General features: G+C 50.0%; 1 protein-coding gene across 6 annotated transcripts in view; it reads right to left on the bottom strand.

The window, feature by feature from the left end:
- Window positions 1-19,215, bottom strand: part of AREL1 (apoptosis resistant E3 ubiquitin protein ligase 1) — a 158,358-nt gene that overhangs the window by 57,076 nt on the left and 82,067 nt on the right. The window lies entirely within an intron of this gene.

The raw sequence follows: 19,215 nt of genomic DNA, 5'->3' as shown, positions 1-19,215 counted from the left end.
CTGCAGTTTTAAGAGGTCATCATCTGGTTTGAATTATCCACAGTCCTAGCGAGTTCTGTGTAGGAAGCTAATAGGTGAAAGAGGTCAGGGAAAGTCTTGATTAATTATAGTTAAGTGAAGGACTGGTTTTCTGAAAGTAATAATAAATGTATGTGTGCCATTGAGCAAGATTGGCCCCTTGACCCCTTAATGAATGCCAGAACCTAAGTTATGAAGTTAGCTGAGAATTTAATCATAATAAAATGCAAGAGATAGGTGCCACAATGTCTAGTGTGAGAGGCCCCAGGTCATAGGTCAGTTTGGGAAATATCTCAAACCTATGTAACTGATATTTTTAAGTAAATGTAAGTAATAATTAGTTCAAGGCAGGGTAATCAATCTATTCTTTACCATCTGGTGAGAAAGGGGGGCTAGAGAGGTGTAGGACCCTATATAACTGAGAGCAGAAGCAGCTTACGTTAGAAGAGAGACAACAGAAAGAGGAGAAGGAGCTGAGACAAGAGAGAGAAGACACAGAGAGCTGAGAAAGAGAAGAAGAGACCTAGTGCTGATGTCCTACTTTGTTTGCTGGCAAATGGAGAAATTAGATCTTACCTGCTAATTTGCTTTCCTTTAGTCCCTCCGGACCGGACCAGGATTGGACTGTTGGGTTGTGCCCGCCTACCAGCAGGTGGAGACTGAGAAAAAACTCTGACTCTAGAGAGCCAATAGGAGCCCTGGCCATGTGACCTTAGCCTCAGTATTTGAATAACAAAGCAGGAAAGAAAGAAAGAACTTCTGTGCTGTATGGAATCCTAGCAGCCACAAATTCCTCGGCAAAACCGAGTACTAGAGCTCACCAGCAACTCTCACCAGAGAAGTGGTATGGCCCATTTGTATTAGAGCTCACCAGCAACTCTCACCAGAGAAGTGGCATGGCCCATTCATATTAGAGCTCACCAGCAACTCTCACCAGAGAAGTAGTATGACTCAAGGTTTTATATATATTCCATCAACTGAGCTCACCAGCAACTCTCACCAGAGAAGTGGCATGGCCCATTCATATTAGAGCTCACCAGCAACTCTCACCAGAGAAGTGGCATGGCCCATTCATATTAGAGCTCACCAGCAACTCTCACCAGAGAGGTGGTATGACTCACTTAAGGTTTCATATATATTCCATCAACTGAGCTCACCAGCAACTCTCACCAGAGAAGTGGTATGACCCATTAAGGTTTTATATATATATATTCCAGCAACTGAGCTCACCAGCAACTCTCGGCAGAGAAGTGGTATGACATATTTAAGGCTTTATATATATTCCAGCAACTGAACTCACCAGCAACTCTCACCAGAGAAGTGGTATGACCCATTAAGGTTTTATATATATTCCAGCAACCGAGCTCACCAGCAACCACCAGAGAAGTGGTATGGACCACGCAAAATCTTTTTATTTATTTATTTTTTTTTAAACATTCCACGTGTGGTAAAAGGGTATGATACATACCTGTAGCAGTTGTTCTCCGAGGACAGCAGGCTGATTGTTCTCACGACTGGGTTGACGTCTGCGGCAGCCCCCACCAACCGGAAGAAGCTTCGCGGGACGGTCGGCACGCAGGGCACACCCACCGCGCATGCGCGGCCGTCTTCCCGCCCGTGCGCGACCGCTCCCGCCAGTTGAATGACAAGCAATAAAATATGAAACACAACTCCAAAGGGGAGGAGGGAGGGTAGGTGAGAACAATCAGCCTGCTGTCCTCGGAGAACAACTGCTACAGGTATGTATCATACCCTTTCTCCGAGGACAAGCAGGCTGCTTGTTCTCACGACTGGGGTATCCCTAGCTCTCAGGCTCACTCAAAACAAGAACCCAGGTCAATGGAACCTCGCAACGGCGAGGGTATAACAGAAATTGACCTACGAAGAACAACTAACTGAGAGTGCAGCCTGACCAGAATAAATTCGGGTCCTGGAGGGTGGAGTTGGATTTACACCCCAAACAGATTCTGCAGCACCGACTGCCCGAACCGACTGTCGCGTCGGGTATCCTGCTGGAGGCAGTAATGAGATGTGAATGTGTGGACAGATGACCACGTCGCAGCCTTGCAGATCTCTTCAATAGTGGCTGACTTCAAGTGGGCCACCGACGCTGCCATGGCTCTGACACTATGAGCCGTGACATGACCCTCAAGAGTCAGCCCAGCCTGGGCGTAAGTGAAGGAAATGCAATCTGCTAGCCAATTGGAGATGGTGCGTTTCCCGACAGCGACCCCTAGCCTGTTAGGGTCGAAAGAAATAAACAATTGGGCGGACTGTCTGTTGGGCTGTGTCCGCTCCAAGTAGAAGGCCAATGCTCTCTTGCAGTCCAATGTGTGCAACTGACGTTCAGCAGGGCGGGTATGCGGCCTGGGGAAGAATGTTGGCAAGACAATTGACTGGTTAAGATGGAACTCCGACACCACCTTCGGCAGGAACTTTGGGTGGGTGCGGAGCACTACTCTGTTGTGATGAAATTTGGTATATGGAGCATGAGCTACTAGGGCTTGAAGCTCACTGACCCTACGAGCTGAAGTAACTGCCACCAAGAAAATGACCTTCCAGGTCAAGTACTTCAGATGACAGGTACTCAGTGGCTCAAAAGGAGGTTTCATCAGCTGGGTGAGGACGACGTTGAGATCCCATGACACAGTAGGAGGCTTGATAGGGGGCTTTGACAAAAGCAAGCCTCTCATGAATCGAACGACTAAAGGCTCTCCAGAGATGGCTTTTCCTTCCACACGATAATGGTAAGCACTAATCGCACTAAGGTGATTCCTTACTGAGTTGGTCTTGAGGCCAGACTCTGATAAGTGCAGAAGGTATTCAAGCAGGTTCTGTGCAGGGCAAGAACGAGGTTCTAGGGCCTTGCTCTCACACCAAACGACAAACCTCCTCCACTTGAAAAAGTAACTCTTTTTAGTGGAATCCCTTCTAGAGGCAAGCAAGACCCGGGAGACACCCTCAGACAGACCCAACGCAGCGAAGTCTACGCCCTCAACATCCAGGCCGTGAGAGCCAGGGATTGAAGGTTGGGGTGCAGCAACGCTCCGTCGTTCTGCGAAATGAGAGTCGGAAAACACTCCAATCTCCACGGTTCTTCTGAGGACAACTCCAGAAGAAGAGGGAACCAGATCTGACGGGGCCAAAAGGGCGCTATCAGAATCATGGTGCCGCGGTCTTGCTTGAGCTTCAGTAAGGTCTTCCCCACCAAAGGTATGGGAGGATAAGAATACAGGAGGCCGGTCCCCCAATGAAGGAGAAAGGCATCTGACGCTAGCCTGCCGTGTGTCTGAAGTCTGGAACAGAACAGAGGCAGCTTGTGGTTGGTCTGAGAGGCGAAAAGATCCACCGAGGGGGTGCCCCACTCTCGGAAGATCTTGCGTACCACTCTGGCATGGAGCGACCACTCGTGCGGTTGCATGACTCTGCTCAGTCTGTCGGCCAGACTGTTGTTTACGCCTGCCAGGTACGTGGCTTGGAGGAGCATGCCGAACCGACATGCCCAACGCCACATCCCGACGGCTTCCTGACACAGGGGGCGAGATCCGGTGCCCCCCTGCTTGTTGACGTAATACATTGCAACCTGATTGTCTGTCCGAATTTGGATAATTTGGCAGGACAGCCGATCTCTGAAAGCCTTCAGTGCGTTCCAGATCGCTCGGAGCTCCAGGAGGTTGATCTGCAGATCCTTTTCCTGGAGGGACCACAGACCCTGGGTGTGAAGCCCATCGACATGAGCTCCCCACCCCAGGCGAGATGCATCCGTCGTCAACACTTTCGTGGGCTGTGGAATTTGAAATGGACGTCCCAGTGTCAAATTGGTCCGGATGGTCCACCAGAGCAGTGAAGTGCGGCAACTGGTGGAGAGGCGGATGACATCTTCTAGATTCCCGGTGGCTTGGAACCACTGGGAAGCTAGGGTCCATTGAGCAGATCTCATGTGAAGACGAGCCATGGGAGTCACATGAACTGTGGAGGCCATATGACCCAGAAGTCTCAACATCTGCCGAGCTGTGATCTGCTGAGACGCTCTGGTCTGCGAAGCCAGGACCAAGAGATTGGTGGCCCTCGCTTCGGGAAGGTAGGCCTGAGCCGTCTGGGTATTCAGCAGCGCTCCTATGAATTCCAGAGACTGGGCTGGTTGGAGATGGGACTTTGGGTAATTTATCACAAACCCCAGCAGCTCCAGAAGTTGAATAGTGCACTGCATGGACCGGAGGGCTCCTGCCTCCGAGGTGTTCTTGACCAGCCAATCGTCGAGATATGGGAACACGTGCACTCCCAGCTTGCGTAGATATGCCGCTACCACCACGAGACACTTGGTAAACACTCGTGGGGCAGAGGCGAGCCCAAATGGCAGCACACAATACTGAAAGTGCCGTGTGCCCAGGCGGAATCTGAGATACTGTCTGTGAGCTGGCAGTATCGGTATGTGAGTATATGCGTCCTTTAAATCCAGGGAACATAGCCAATCGTTTTTCTGAATCATTGGCAGAAGGGTGCCCAAGGAAAGCATCCTGAACTTCTCGTTGACCAGGAATTTGTTCAGGCCTCTCAGGTCTAGGATGGGACGCATCCCCCCTGTTTTCTTTTCCACAAGGAAGTACCTGGAATAGAATCCCTGCCCTTCCTGCCCGGGTGGTACGGGCTCGACCGCATTGGCGCTGAGAAGGGCGGAGAGTTCCTCTGCAAGTACCTGCTTGTGATGGGAGCTGAAGGATTGAGCTCCCGGAGGACAATTTGGTGGCAGGGAGGCCAAATTCAGGGCGTATCCGCACTGCACTATTTGGAGAACCCACTGGTCGGAGGTTATGAGAGGCCACCTTTGGTGAAAGAATTTTAACCTCCCTCCGACCGGCAGGTCGTCCGGTACGGACACTTGTAGGGCGGCTATGTTCCCGTGGATCCAGTCAAAAGCCCGTCCCCGGCTTTTGCTGTGGAGGCGCAGGGGGCTGCTTAGGCGCACGCTGTTGACGGGAACGAGCGCGCTGGGGCTGTCCCTGTGCCTGACGAGGCCTTCGGGCCGGCTGGTTGTACCTACGCTTCGCAAAAGAATAGGGTGCAGCCTGCCGGGCCCGGGAAAAAACGCCCGCCCGTGGGGGCGGGTGCTGAAGGCGCCCGGTGGGAGAGCTTGTCGAGAGCGGTTTCCCGCTGATGCAGTTGGTCAACCATCTGCTCGACCTTCTCACCAAAAATGTTATCCCCCCGGCAAGGGACGTCAGCCAGTCTCTGCTGGGTGCGGTTGTCCAGGTCAGAGGCACGCAGCCATGAGAGCCTGCGCATCACTATACCTTGGGCCGCAGCACGAGATGCCACGTCACAGGTGTCAAAAATCCCCCTGGACAGGAACTTTCTGCACGCCTTCAGCTGCCTGACCACCTCCTGATATGGCCTGGACTGCTCCGGCGGGAGCTTATCGACCAGGTCCGCCAGCTGTTGCACATTGGTCCGCATGTGGATGCTCATATAGAGCAGGTAGGATTGGATGCGGGTCACGAGCATGGAGGATTGGTAGGCCTTCCTCCCAAACGAGTCCAGAGTGCGAGACTCCCGCCCCGGGGGCGCCGAGGCGGTATCCCTCGAACTCCGTGCCCTCTTGAGAGCAGAATCCACGACCGCTGAGTCATGGGGCAACTGAGGCCGCATGAGCTCTGGGTCAGAGTGGATCCTGTACTGGGACTCTGCTTTCTTGGGAATGGTGGGGTTAGTTAATGGTCGCACCCAGTTCCGAAGCAGCGTCTCCTTCAGGACATTGTGCAGCGGTACCGTGGAGGACTCTCTAGGTGGTGATGGATAGTCGAGGACCTCGAGCATCTCGGCCCTCGGCTCTTCCACAGAGACCACGGGGAAGGGAATGCTGATAGACATATCCCGCACAAAGGAGGCAAAGGAGAGACTCTCAGGAGGGGAGAGCTTCCTCTCCGGTGACGGCGTGGGGTCCGAGGGAAGGCCCGTAGACTCCTCTGAGGAGAAATATCTCGGGTCCTCCTCTTCCCCCCACGAGTCCTCATCCTCGGTATCGGACATTAGCTCATGTAGCTGAGTCCGGTACCGGGCCCGGCTCGACGTCGAGGCACCGAGGTCTCGGTGTCGTCGAGCGGTGGACTCCCGCGCCGGCGGGGACGGAGCTCCCTTCATCGACGTCGACTCCACCTGCGTGGCGGTCGAGACCGGCACCGCAAGCGGCGGCGGTGTCGACAGCCCCGGCGCCGGGCTACAGCTCGCCGGCGCCACAGTCATCGGCGTCGGGGACGCAAGCACCCCCGACGCCGGCACAGCCTGGCGCATCAGCCCTTCCAGGATCCCCGGAAGGATGGCTCTGAGGCACTCGTCCAGGCCCGCTGCCGGGAAAGGCGGTGGGGCCGGTAAGGGTGTCGGTGCCAGAAGCTGCTGGGGGCCAGGAGACGGCACCGAGGTGCCGGAACCCCGACGCGTCGGTACCTCCACCACCGACGGAGATCTCTCCTCTCTGCGATGACGCTTCGGCGTCGACTCCTCTTCAGGGTGCACCGAGGGCTCCCGGTGACGGCGCTTCTTGTCCTTTTTCCGGTGCACGTCACCGGCGCCGGAGGGCATGGAGGAGGAGGAGGTCGATCCCCCTCGGTCTCGAGGTACCGGGTCCGACAGGGTTCGGTCCCGTGGCTCACGAGCTGAGGGAGTGACCGGGGCCGACTGCCCACGCGGCCTCTCAACCCCACTCTCACCGGCGGACCGGCGGGCCGACGGGACCTGTTCTCCTGGGGTCGCTGCCATCGGTGCCGATGTCTCGGGCATCGATACCGGTACCGAAGAACCGGCCTTCGATACCGATGCCGTCGAGGTCGACGTCGAGGGGCCGGCGCAAGTTCCAAAAAGACGGTCCCGTAGAACTTGCCTCGCAACCTGAGTCCGTTTCCGGAGACCGAGACACAAAGCGCACGACTTGAGATTGTGCTCCGGCCCGAGGCACTGGAGGCACCAAGCGTGGGTGTCGGTCTGCGAGATTGGCCGGCCGCAGCGACCACACTTTTTAAATCCACTCGGGACCTTCGAGGACATCGACGGAAAAATCGCGTCGGCGAAGTCAAAGTCGGCAATGGTGGCTAAAATCACACCACGAAAAAACTAACCGACCGAGCGGCCACTAGGCCGCAACGTGGCGTCCCCGCTAGAAGCGAGGGAAAAGGGGAGCGCGTGCTCCACACGCGCGAAATCTTTTTTTTTTTTTTTTTTTTTAACAATACAAAAGAAAAGAAAAAGAGGAAACCGAACGGGAATCCAAAAACGACGATCCGCGTAAACGCGGTCGAAAAATCCGGCGGCTGAACAGAGAGAGAGGCAATTGCACAACTCTCTCCAGTCGCGGAAAAAAAGTAACTGGCGGGAGCGGTCGCGCACGGGCGGGAAGACGGCCACGCATGCGCGGTGGGCGTGCCCTGCGTGCCGACCGTCCCGCGAAGCTTCTTCCGGTTGGTGGGGGCTGCCGCGGACGTCAACCCAGTCGTGAGAACAAGCAGCCTGCTTGTCCTCGGAGAAGGAACGAATACACTTCCAAACTTAATAAAAGAATCTAAAGAGTTGATAGAACATGGGAGGGGCCTGGTCCGGTCCGGAGGGACTAAAGGAAAGCAAATTAGCAGGTAAGATCTAATTTCTCCTTCCTTAGCATCCCTCCGGACCGGACCAGGATTGGACTGTTGGGAAGTACCAAAGCAGTAATCTTACGGGAGGGACAGACATTGAGAATGTGGTAGAGTCCCTGAAGACACCCAAACTAGGATTAATACGAAGCCAAAGCTTGACGATCCAAGAACCGCCAATAAACTAAATAGAATGACTACAAAGCAAAAAAGCTGAGGCTGAAAAGTCCAAGCGACGCTGAACATTGTCCCCTACCAAGTGGCCGCTATATATTGTCCCCTACCGCATCAGTGCAGCGCAAAGGACAGAGAGACTCGAGAAAAAACGACTGAAAGAAGGATGACAAAGGTAGAAGCAGAGCCGCCTGGAAACAAAAAATTGCAATGAAACTACCTCAGCTGAGAAAGTGGAAACCGAAATCCTGAAGTACAATACTCCAGATATTGTAGACTATTGCTGACCTAGCAACAGATTGGAAGTATGTCAAGCCTGTCAGTGAGAAAGTACCTGATCACTAGAAGCTAAATAGGTAAAAACAAGAATGCAGTTAAATAGTATGCAGAAGAAGAAGGTACCTAAATCCTTGCTGCAAACTAGACTGAAGGTCCAAATAAACTGACAGCCGCTGCAGTTACCCAACATGAAAAAAAAAACATATCTCAGAGCGCAATTCAACTGAGAGAGAAAGAATCATCTGTAGCTGTTGCCTCTGCAAGCCAATCAGCTGAGACTCTTGTCGTAGACCCCAATTAGTGAAAACGGGAATAAATCAACAGTAGACACTTGTTAGTACCTTTCATCTGTTAGAAACATATAGAAGTCCATAAAACACTACACAGTTCCAGGAACAACATGTATAGAATGTTTGTACGTTTAGGAATCTAGCCAGGTGCTCATGGTCTGGATTGGCCGTGGACAGAAAGGTGGGCTCAATAGGACCTTTGAGCTTTTCCCAGTGTGGAATTACATATGTACTTATGTAGTAGAACTATAAATATACATATATATTTTCACAGATGCAGCCATCAAAAAACTGGTCACTGTGTATATGCTCCCGGCACACCTGCAGGAAGAATGCTCAATCTCAACCACCAGACCACTAGTGAGAATACAGAGGCCAACTGAGCGGAGGGATTCCATCAGAGATAAATATCTGGATAGGAGAGGGCATCTATCTCTGCCGCTGACAAGTCTTTTTAGCAAGAGAGTAAGCGAGGCACATGGAAGGTCAGAGCGAAAAGAAATAGTTGTAGAACTGGGACCTCCCCTTAAGGTACTATCCACTGAGAACTCTTTTTTTTTTTTTTCTTCAATGGTCACAAAATTGACAGAGTGAAAAGCTGCCCAAAAAAGACTACCGAGACTCCAAAGCGAATGAAGAAAAAATTCCTTCTTGGGAGCTAGAAAGTAAAATTTTACTCTGCAAAATAGAGCAAGGTAATGGCCGAAGGCCCAAGAACATCCAGAGAAAACAGAAAGTGGGACGCTTGTAGAGAAGACAAAAACAGTCTGCGCCAACTTGACTAAACAAAGAGAGAAAAAATAGAAACATGCTATGAAATCTAATGAGATCACACGAGAGCTCAAAAGAGAGCTCAAATGAGAGACCTGGCTACATGCACCCCATAACCTAGGGTGTGCCTGAAATGCACCACCTGTTGCTTGACCTGACAACTCTGCCAATAAGACTGTCTGTAATGAACTAGACATCTATGGAAAGGATGAAACGACGAGACGTAGTTTCATGAGCGCCGCTGCTACTATGACCATAACTTAAGAAAAAAGTGCGCGGAGCCGGCGCGAGACCGAAGAGCAGGGCAAGAAAACTGGTAATGAGGACCTTATCATCCTCGTATCACGGACATTACTCCTCCTATACTGAGATGTACTAAGATGTACCGACCCACATCCATAAGAAATGAATGTGGTACTTGCAACCTGGATTGACCACAACTGAGAACAGGATGCTGGGGTTAATGGACTCTTAGACTTTCCCCGTATGACCATACTCATATACTAATAGCAAAAATGCACAGGAAGTGAAAGAATCCCCTTCCAATTGAAAGGAAGGTCTGGAATGAGGACATATAGAATGAAAATGAAAGGATCACCATATGTTGAGCGTGGACTGAGACACACTGGCCTTTAATTTTACCGGATCTCCCCAAACCTCGTATCATGTCATGTCTCCTTCCTCACTGAGATGTACAGAGATGAACAGATGCACACTCACAAGAATGAATGTGGTATTTGCAATCTGGATTGACCCCATCTGAAAACAGGATGGGGACTCTTGGCCTTTCCCATTATGGCAACACTTATGCCCTTATGGCAAAAAATGCACAGAAAATGAGTGAATCTCCTTCCAAGAGAAAAAAACTCTGGAGAGAGGAAGAATAAAATGAAAATGAAAAGGAATAGACCTGGAAAATACCTATTACGGAAAAGGTGGTGAATTTGTGCCACAGGAGACAAGACTGTACCTGACGTCAAGAAAGCCTGAAACAAGACCCTAAAATCTGTAAGGAAGAGAAAGGGATAGCAGATGTTATGGATGGTCATACTGGACAAAACCAGAATGTTTACCATGTGCCCAGGCTGAATAGATAGAGGAAACAAAAATACAAGTAGATGGCATGAGGACCTCCCACTATCCTTAAGTGGGAGAAAATGCAAATTGACCTGATAACTTTACTCCCTAAATGGACATATATCTTGTAAGTCCTAGAAGAAAACTAAGATAACACATGAGAAACTCCAAGACAGTTGGAAAGTAGAGAAGATGTGAATAAAACATGCCTTCTAAGGCATCTGAGAAAACTGGGTGCTCGGTAGACAGGACTGAGTCTCCTAGAATATGAGAACCATCTGAACCATGTAGCCTATGCAACTGTCATCTGCTATGCCAAAGAGAACGCATAGCCATGAAAGAAAATTGCTGAAAGGAAGTAAGACCTTATGTCCAGAATTGCAAAGTACGCAACAATTGAGTATCAGACAATGTATTTCATTGCACATGGCATCTGAACCATATAGCCTACGCTCTAGAGAACGTTTGTTAAGATCTTAAAACACTGTATAAGAACATAGCCACGGAGGAAAATTTCCTGAAAGGAATTAAGATCTTATGTCCAGCATTGTAAAGTACCAAACAAACAATGGCACCTGAACCAGATAGCCTATGCCATAGAAAATGTTTGTTAAGTTCTTAAAACACTGTATAACATCATAGCCATGAAGGGAAATGCTTGAAAGGAGCTAAGATATTATGGCCAGATTTGTAAAGTACTAATCAATTGACTATTAGACAATGTAGTCCTATTCACCAGGAAATGAGAAAGACACAGAGTGACACACACTGGACCTCCATAAAAAATGCGCTAGACAATAGCAAAGACCTTTCCTCCAAACATCACACACAAGGGAAAGGAATAGGAAATTGGTTATTTTGGAGCTGAGATATAATTTAATTCGCCCCATTGTCTAAAACAGAGAATTCCCGACTGAGCTGCACTTTGAAATCGGAGTCTTGCCAAGAACAAAGAAATCGCCAACTGAGCTGCACTTTAATTCACAACATTGCTAGCAACCAAAAAGTCCCCGACGGAGAAAAAACAGAGGGAAAAACAAAATGAGCGCCATTCGCATCGTAACATTTCGTTTTTTTTTTTTGTTTTTGTTTTTTTTACTAGCTTGAAAAATACATGTAAAAATTAATTGCGGGGAAAATATACTACCAATTGCCCCAACTACCGGACAAACAATATCTCCTTTCCATTGCACAAACAGCCAAACACAGTAAAAGCAGAAAAACGCTGCCGCATCAATGGAAATTGCAGCTGCAAGCAAAACAATGGCGGCCAAGCGCGCCAAAATGAGAAGAATAAAGTTCGGGGGAGAAAACCACTGACCAGACCGACGAAGAAGCAGGAAATCCGTGCCGCTGAAAAACAGATAACCTCCGATGTCGCACAAAACATGGTTTAGCCTCTGGCCCGACAGGAACCGTCAATACAGCTCCCAAGCTATACAGACCTGTCCAAGAGCGAGCACGCGCTTAACAGTTCGTGCCTCTTCTTTTTTTTTTTTTTTTTTTACAACTACCGCCGCTAACAACGCCGGATAGCAGAGGAAAAATAATGAAGATAACAAAAAAACACCGATTAAAGTCACAGACGCTGACTTTTCACTTTTTTTTTTTTTTTTTTTTAAATAGCTCCGCCAGAAAAGAAAATAAAGACTCTTCAAACAGAATAAGACAGAAGAGCTACCTGCTCGTTATAAGACTGGGGAAAGCAAAAACTTCTTCCTTTAAATTCCTTTCATTTGAATTAAATTTTTTTTTTTTTAATTTTCTTTTACTTGATTTAATTCTTTAAAAACAGCTGCCTATTAAAAGTGGCTGCCTCTCCCAAAGACGGTACACCTTTCCAGAGAAAGGGACGGCCCTTCCCTGCTAAGCCAGGGAGATGGGGAGGAAGGGGGGTGGACTCGAGACACCCGAGTTTAACACCCCAGAGGCTGTCAAAGAAAGAAAAGAAACCCTGTCAAGCCTCTAATTACGATTCCAGGCACAGAAGAAGTATTATAAATATATCTGTAATATCTTATAGTGAAAAAGAGAGAGAGAGACTAATGGGCTCACTTCCTACCTGCTGAGAGACTGAGAAAATACTGAGGCTAAGGTCACATGGCCAGGGCTCCTATTGGCTCTCTAGAGTCAGAGTTTTTTCTCAGTCTCCACCTGCTGGTAGGCGGGCACAACCCAACAGTCCAATCCTGGTCCGGTCCGGAGGGATGCTAAGGAAAAAGAAGATTTCTCTCTCATTCTGGTGTGTGGTGTTCGACTCCTGAAGTACCACAGATTCTGCTAACAATAGTGGTAATTCCTGCAACAGTAGGGGGATGCTGTGAAGACTGAACAGCTGCTTCTCAGTACTAAGGAGGAAAGACCATGGCTTGTGATATTGTGAGGAGGGGGAGGATGGTAAGGGTGCCAAGGGAGGAAGAGGAGGCAGGTATGACAGGATTAAGGAAGAGAGGGAGAGAGAAACCGACATTAACAAGGACCTGCATGATAGCGGGCCACAGTAGACGCCAAGACAAATGCTTTGGAAATCAAGGCCGTTGTGACAGGCAGATACACACTGGCAGATGAAATGAGGGCCATGGTTGCTGAGGGATAAGGCAGGCAACACAAGCACACGCATGTTTGGGGGTGAGATAGGTGAGACAAGGAGTCACATGTTTGGGAGGAGAGGAAGGCATGACAAAGATATGTGTTGGGGGAGTAGATTACGAGAGACTTAAGAAAACATGATGAATATGAGGTGTAAAAAAAAGGTGCATTAATACGGTGAGCATGAGGTATTACAATCTAGCAGGGCCGGCCTTATACAGGGGCAGCTGCCCAGGGTCTCATGCTTCTAGGGGTCCTGGGCTTAATGTTTCCCTACCCTCTGCCCCTAGGTCCAGCAACTAACCCCTTCTCAAACTCTCCTGCCCCCCTACCCCCCCATGTATATGAAAATGGTGTCTCTCCCAGAGTTGACAGCTTGATGGCAGCAGCAATTCACCTGTGCAACTGGGGGCCGGTCCCAGAACCTTCCCTCTGCAGCGTCTCACTCCTGTAGAAACAGGAAGTTGTAGGGGGAGGGGCAGGACGCTGCAGAGGAACTAGGACTGGCTCCAGCAGTGCAGTTGTAGACTCAGGGACAGACAGCATTTGAGGTACAATGTGGGGGAGGGAGGGGCCAGAAACTTGTCCACACAAGGCCCCACAAGTGCTAAGGCTGGCTATGCCGTCTGGACACAGCACTATAAAGAGATTCAGATGTTCAACTAATGACTTTGGAAATGTGACATGTTGATACCAGCCTTATGTTTTTCATTCCAAGTACCAAGGGTGAGAACTGCAAGTAAATCATGGAGCTTTGTCACTTGAAAGGATGAGCTTTAGCTCCATCAAACTTTGTTTCTCAACCTCCTTTTCATCAAGCCAAATGGTCTTACTAAGGACAGCCTCTACATAGCCTTTTACCTATGCAACACAAATAGGTAACACTTTGCTACCCAACTCCTTTAGCATCTCATCACCTTTTATGTCTTCACCACACCTAGAGAATTAGGAGGAGTGGCCTAGTGGTTAGGGTGGTGGACTTTGGTCCTGGGGAACTGAGTTCGATTCCCAGCACAGGCAGCTCCTTGTGACTCTGGGCAAGTCACTTAACCCTCCATTGCCCGCCGCATTGAGCCTGCCATGAGTGGGAAAGCGCGGGGTACAAATGTAACAAAAAAAAAAGTTGCTTTAGGTGCTAATGCATGCCTAATGAAGCAATAAATGGGGCATCATGGTTGGTAGCTGCTCAGGCATCCTGGGGTAGCTTTGCAATCTGTGTGTGCTAACCATGCGTAAAATCTGTTTCTCTTTTTTTCAGAGTGGTGGATGGTATTTGATATACCACCTTTCTGTGTGCTTATGTTGTACCTGGGGCAATGGAGGGTTAAGTGACTTGTCCACAGTCACAAAGAGTTGCAGTGAGAATTAAACCAGTTCCCCAGGTTCACAGGCCATTGCACTAACCATTAGGCTGGGTGTGTCAGGAATGGAGAGTGGGCATTTCTCTGCTAACCAGTTTGTGCATCTACATGACTGCTCACCAACTGGTTAGTGTGCTGATAACACAGGAGCCCTTGCCACCTATAAAATAGTAGTTGGTAAGTGCTCTCATGGTAATTATTAAAAATGAATGCATACTAATGGCATTAGCGGATGAACCAAAGAACAAAACAGATCCCAGATAAAGGTCACACAGCAAATAATTTATTAAAAAAGTAACCCTGTATCAGAGGTAACACTACAATATAAACATATAAACCAACATAAAATCAATACATAATAAAAACACATAATAAAGCATAAAAAACAATAATATAAAACAAATAATAATATAAAAACATGTTACATACCAATTACCGTGTCACAGACATAAAATCACAAGATATGCTTCCAAATTTAGAAGCATGCAATCAAAGATGAAAGATTGATAAATAGTGACAAGAAAAAACATATGCAAAAGAACAATGGGTTCCACTGGAAATAATTCAAGTATAAAATCCTGGGTAGTGTAGAATGAGTAAGAACATAAGAATAGCCATACTGGGTCAGACCAATGGTCCATCTAGCCCAGTATCCTGGCAGAAACCCAAATAGTAGCAACATTCCATGCTATCAATCCCTGAGCAAGCAGTGGCTTCCCATGTCCATCTCAATAAACGATCAGAATTTCTAAACTCATTTGACATTTACAGATACTGCCACAGAGCTCTGCGGACATCCAAAAGGCACAATTGCCCAAAGGAGTCTGGAAACTCCTCCTTACAAAAGGAAGGAAGAAAAATGGGCTGGTTCAGGAGAAAAGCTGAAAGCACCTTAGGCAGAAAGGAAGGCACTGTACGAACAGTTACCCTGGATTCCAAGAACTGTAGAAAAGGATCCCGACAGGAAAGAGCCTGAAGCTCAGACACTCTTCTTGCCGACGTCATTGCCACTAAAAAAAACTGTCAAGAGTCACATCCTTCTCAGAAGCCCGTTTAAGAGACTCAAACGGAGATCGCTGGAGCACCTTCAACACGAGCCCCAGGTTCCAAGTCGGACAGGGCGACCGCAAAGGAGGACGGAGACGAAGCGCCTCTCTGAGAAATCGGGCAATATCCGGATGAGCAGCAAGGGACAAACCAAAGACTTTCCCCCGGAAGCAGGCCAACGCTGCCACTTGACCTCGAAGGGAATAGTAGGCCAGGCTCTTTTGTAGCCCGTCCTGCAAAAAGTCCAGCAAAAGCGAGACTGTCGCCAGATTCGGCGAGATAGACTTTGGAGTACACCACGCCTCAAAAGTGCGCCAGATCCAAGCAAAAATCGCATAGGTACACCGCATGCGAGCCTGCAAGAGTGTGGCAATAACCTTATAAAAATAGCCCTTGTCCCTCAATTACGCCATCTCAAGAGCCAGGCCGTAAGACCAAAGCGGCAAGGATCTTCCATAGTCACCGGACCCTGAACTAACAAGTTCGGAACCTGAGGCAAAGGAAGAAGCGCGTCCACCAGCATCCGCCGGAGATCCGCGTACCATGGATGCCTTGGCCAATCCAGGGCAATGAGAATCACCAATCCTCGGTGCAGACGAATCTGAAGTAGCACTCGCCCTATCAAAGGCCAAGGAGGGAACACATACAGGAGGCCTGAGGGCCAAGGTTGAGCCAGGGCATCCAACCCCACCACGCGAGGATCTCTCCTTCTGCTGAAAAAGCGAGGGACTTTGGTGTTTATGCTTGACGCCATGAGATCCAAGCCTCGAGTCCCCAATTTGGCACAAATCTGAAGAAAAACTTCTTCTGCCAGTTCCCATTCCGCTGGGTCGATTTGATGTCTGCTGAGGAAATCGGCTAGCACGTTCCTTTGACCAGCTATGTGAGCTGCAGACAGCAGCTCTAGGTGGCGCTCGGCCCAGTCGCAGATCTGAGACGCCTTCGCAGCCAGGGCCCTGCACTGAGTGCCGCCCTGGCGACTGATGTAGGCCACTGCTGTTGTGTTGTCCGACAGAACGACCCTTCAGCGTCCTGTGGAAGGCCAGAAGAGACTGGAATATCACTCTCAGTTCCAAGTGATTGATGGACAACCCCGCTCCGCGGTGGACCACAGACCCTGAGCATAGCGTCCCCAGCAATGAGCTCCCCAGCCCGAAAGGCTGGCATCCGTTATCACCAGACACTAAAAGGAAGAGCCAGTGGCATCCCCTGCCGCAGCATGCTGTCGGAAAGCCACCAATCCATGCTGCAGGAAGCCACCTTAGTCTGCATTGGTATTCCTGGGAAATCGGAGACCATTGCTGAAGCAGAGCAAGCTGCAGTGGCCTCATGTGAGCTCTCGCCCAGGGAACCACCTCTATGGTGGCCGTCATCGATCCCAGGAGCTGAACAAAATCCCAAGCTTGAGGGCGAGGCATCTGCAGGAGCAGGTGGACATGATTCTGAAGCTTGAGACGCCTGTTGTCGGGAAGAAAAATGAACCCTGAAGCCGTGTCGAACCGGACCCCCAAATACTCGAGAGACTGACAGGGGGTCAGGTGACTTTTGGGCATATTGACTACCCAGCCCAGAGTCTGAAGAACTGTAACAACTCTGGCTGTGGCAAGTCGGCTTTCGTCTGCCGAATCCGCTCTGATGAGCCAGTCGTCGAGATAAGGGTGAACTCTGATACCATCTCGCCTGAGAAAGGAGAAAGGCAGCCACCACTACCATCACCTTGGAAAAAGTCCGAGGATCAGTTGCCAGGCCGCAAGGCAAGGCACGAAACTGGAAATGTTGGCTCAATACCGCAAACCGGAGAAACCGCTGATGCGGCGACCAGATGGGAATATGCAAATACGCTCCCTTGAAGTCCAGAAACATGAGAAACTCTCCTGGCTGTACCACTGCAATGACGGAGCGCAGGGTTTCCATACGGAAATGTCACACTCCTAAGGCCTCGTTGACTCTGTGTAAGTAGAGGATAGGTCTGAACAACCCGCCTTTTCGAGGCACCACAAAATAGATGGAGTAGCAACCGCAACCACGTTCAGCGGGAGGAACCGGAACCACCGCTCCGAGTTCAGCAACACCTACAAGGACTCGTTTACCGCCGCCCACTTGATGGCAGTGGCGCATCGGGACTCCAAAACACATCTCCCACCGGGGCAGTGAATTCTAGTCAGTAACCTTCTGTGATCAGGTCCAGAACCCACTGATCCGAAGTAATCTTGATCCACTTCCTCGAGAAAGAGGGAGAAACGACCCTCTACTGCGGGAACCGACGAGTGGAACGGCACCCTATCACTGTGGAGAATGCCCCTGAACTCCTGGACATTGCCCGGACGCCGCAGCGCATTTGTCCGAATGAAAGGAGTTCCTCTGCTGGAAACGGGTACGTTGACCAAACCCCGCAGAGCGCCCTGGGCAATACCTGCGAGCATCGCGAAAACATGGCCTGGAAGAGGAGGGAAAAGAAGGACTTTTGGATGAAGGCCTCGGCCTATCCTCAGGCAACCGTTGGGACTTAGAGTCCCCTAGGTCCTTAACAATCATCTCCAAATCCTCCCCAAATAAAAGAAGGCCCCGAAAGGATAACCTCACCAGCATTTGTTTAGAGGCCATGTCAGCCGCCCAAAGCCGGAGCCAAAGAAGGCGGCAGGCAGCAACCGCCACCGACATCTGCTGAGCCGAAGCTCTGACCAGATCATAAAGGGCATCAGCCAAAAAGACAGGGCAGACTCCAAGCGAGGGAACCCGCTCCATCGGCGGGCTGCTCAACCACCTGCTGCAACCAGGAAAGGCAGGCCCGGGCTGCATAGGAACTGCAAATAGCTGCCCATAAGGACAGGCCCGAGATTTCAAAGGACAGCTTCAGCGCGGATTCCAGCCGCCGGTCCTGCATATCTTTCAAAGCGACCCCTCCCTCCACCGGGAGAGTAGTCTTTTTAGTCACTGCTATGACTAACGCATCCACTTTAGGCATCCCAAAGAGGGCCAACTGACTTTCACTCAGAGGGTAAAGGTGACACATAGCCCTGGCCACCTTCAAGGGACCATCAGGGTCAGACCATTGAGCTGAAATAAGCTCTTGGATGGAAGCATGCACGGGAAAAGCCCGAGAAGGCTTCTTAGTACTAGCCATCCGAGGATTAATAGAAGAGGCAGCGCCCTCGTCAGGCTCTTCAATACAAAGGGCCTGTAAGGCATCAGAAATGAGAGCTGGCAGCTCGTCGCAGTGGAAAATCCAAACCGCTTTAGGGTCATCCAACTCCTGAGGCAAGCAGCCATCCTCATCTGGATCATCAGTCCGTGAGAGCCTGCCAGACCCCTCAGACTCCCCGAAACTAGACCATGGGGGAGAACAGGGTGAAGAGTCCCCCTCAGATGGGGTATTCACTCGTCTACGCTTAGTGTCAGCCAAAAGCTTGGGGGAAGAAATAAAGTCTCCAGCAGACGCTGGGCTATCAAGAACTGGAGGCAACTCAGTCCGAAAAGAATTGTCAGGAGCCTCAGGCAGTGCTCTTTTTAACATAAAAGCCTTATGCATCAGCAGCAAAAATTCATGGGAGAAAAACTCACCCTGTGCATCCACCCCCACATTGGGGGAAGCAGAGGCAATAACTCCTCTAGAAACCTCGAAATGAGGCTTCCTCCTGGACTCAGACCCCTCCGCAACCGCAAGAGTCACACAGCGCCTCCAAAATGGCGCCCGCTGCCAACTCCGTCGGGCGGGAAGAATCACCACCCGCCATGCTCGTGCCAGCATTAGCATCTAGGCAGCATGTGCTGTAAAGCCCCGCTGCTGATCTGCATTCCCACAGTAGGAGCAGCACTTAACCCCTTCAGCAGCCATCAAATATAGAAAACAAAATGGCGCCAAAACTTACCCACACAGAGCGCTGTCAGCGGGAACCTCCCCGGAGGAGCTGGGCACCAATCTCACCTCAGGAGACCGAGTCAAACAAGCTTTGGTCAAGCTGAACCGAACAAGGAGCTCTGGAGAAAAAC

This window comes from Microcaecilia unicolor, chromosome 9 (genome assembly GCF_901765095.1).
Source record: "Microcaecilia unicolor chromosome 9, aMicUni1.1, whole genome shotgun sequence".
Lineage (NCBI taxonomy): Eukaryota > Metazoa > Chordata > Amphibia > Gymnophiona > Siphonopidae > Microcaecilia > Microcaecilia unicolor.
The sequence above is the reverse complement of the archived record's forward strand: the minus strand, read 5'-3'. Positions and strand labels throughout refer to the sequence as shown.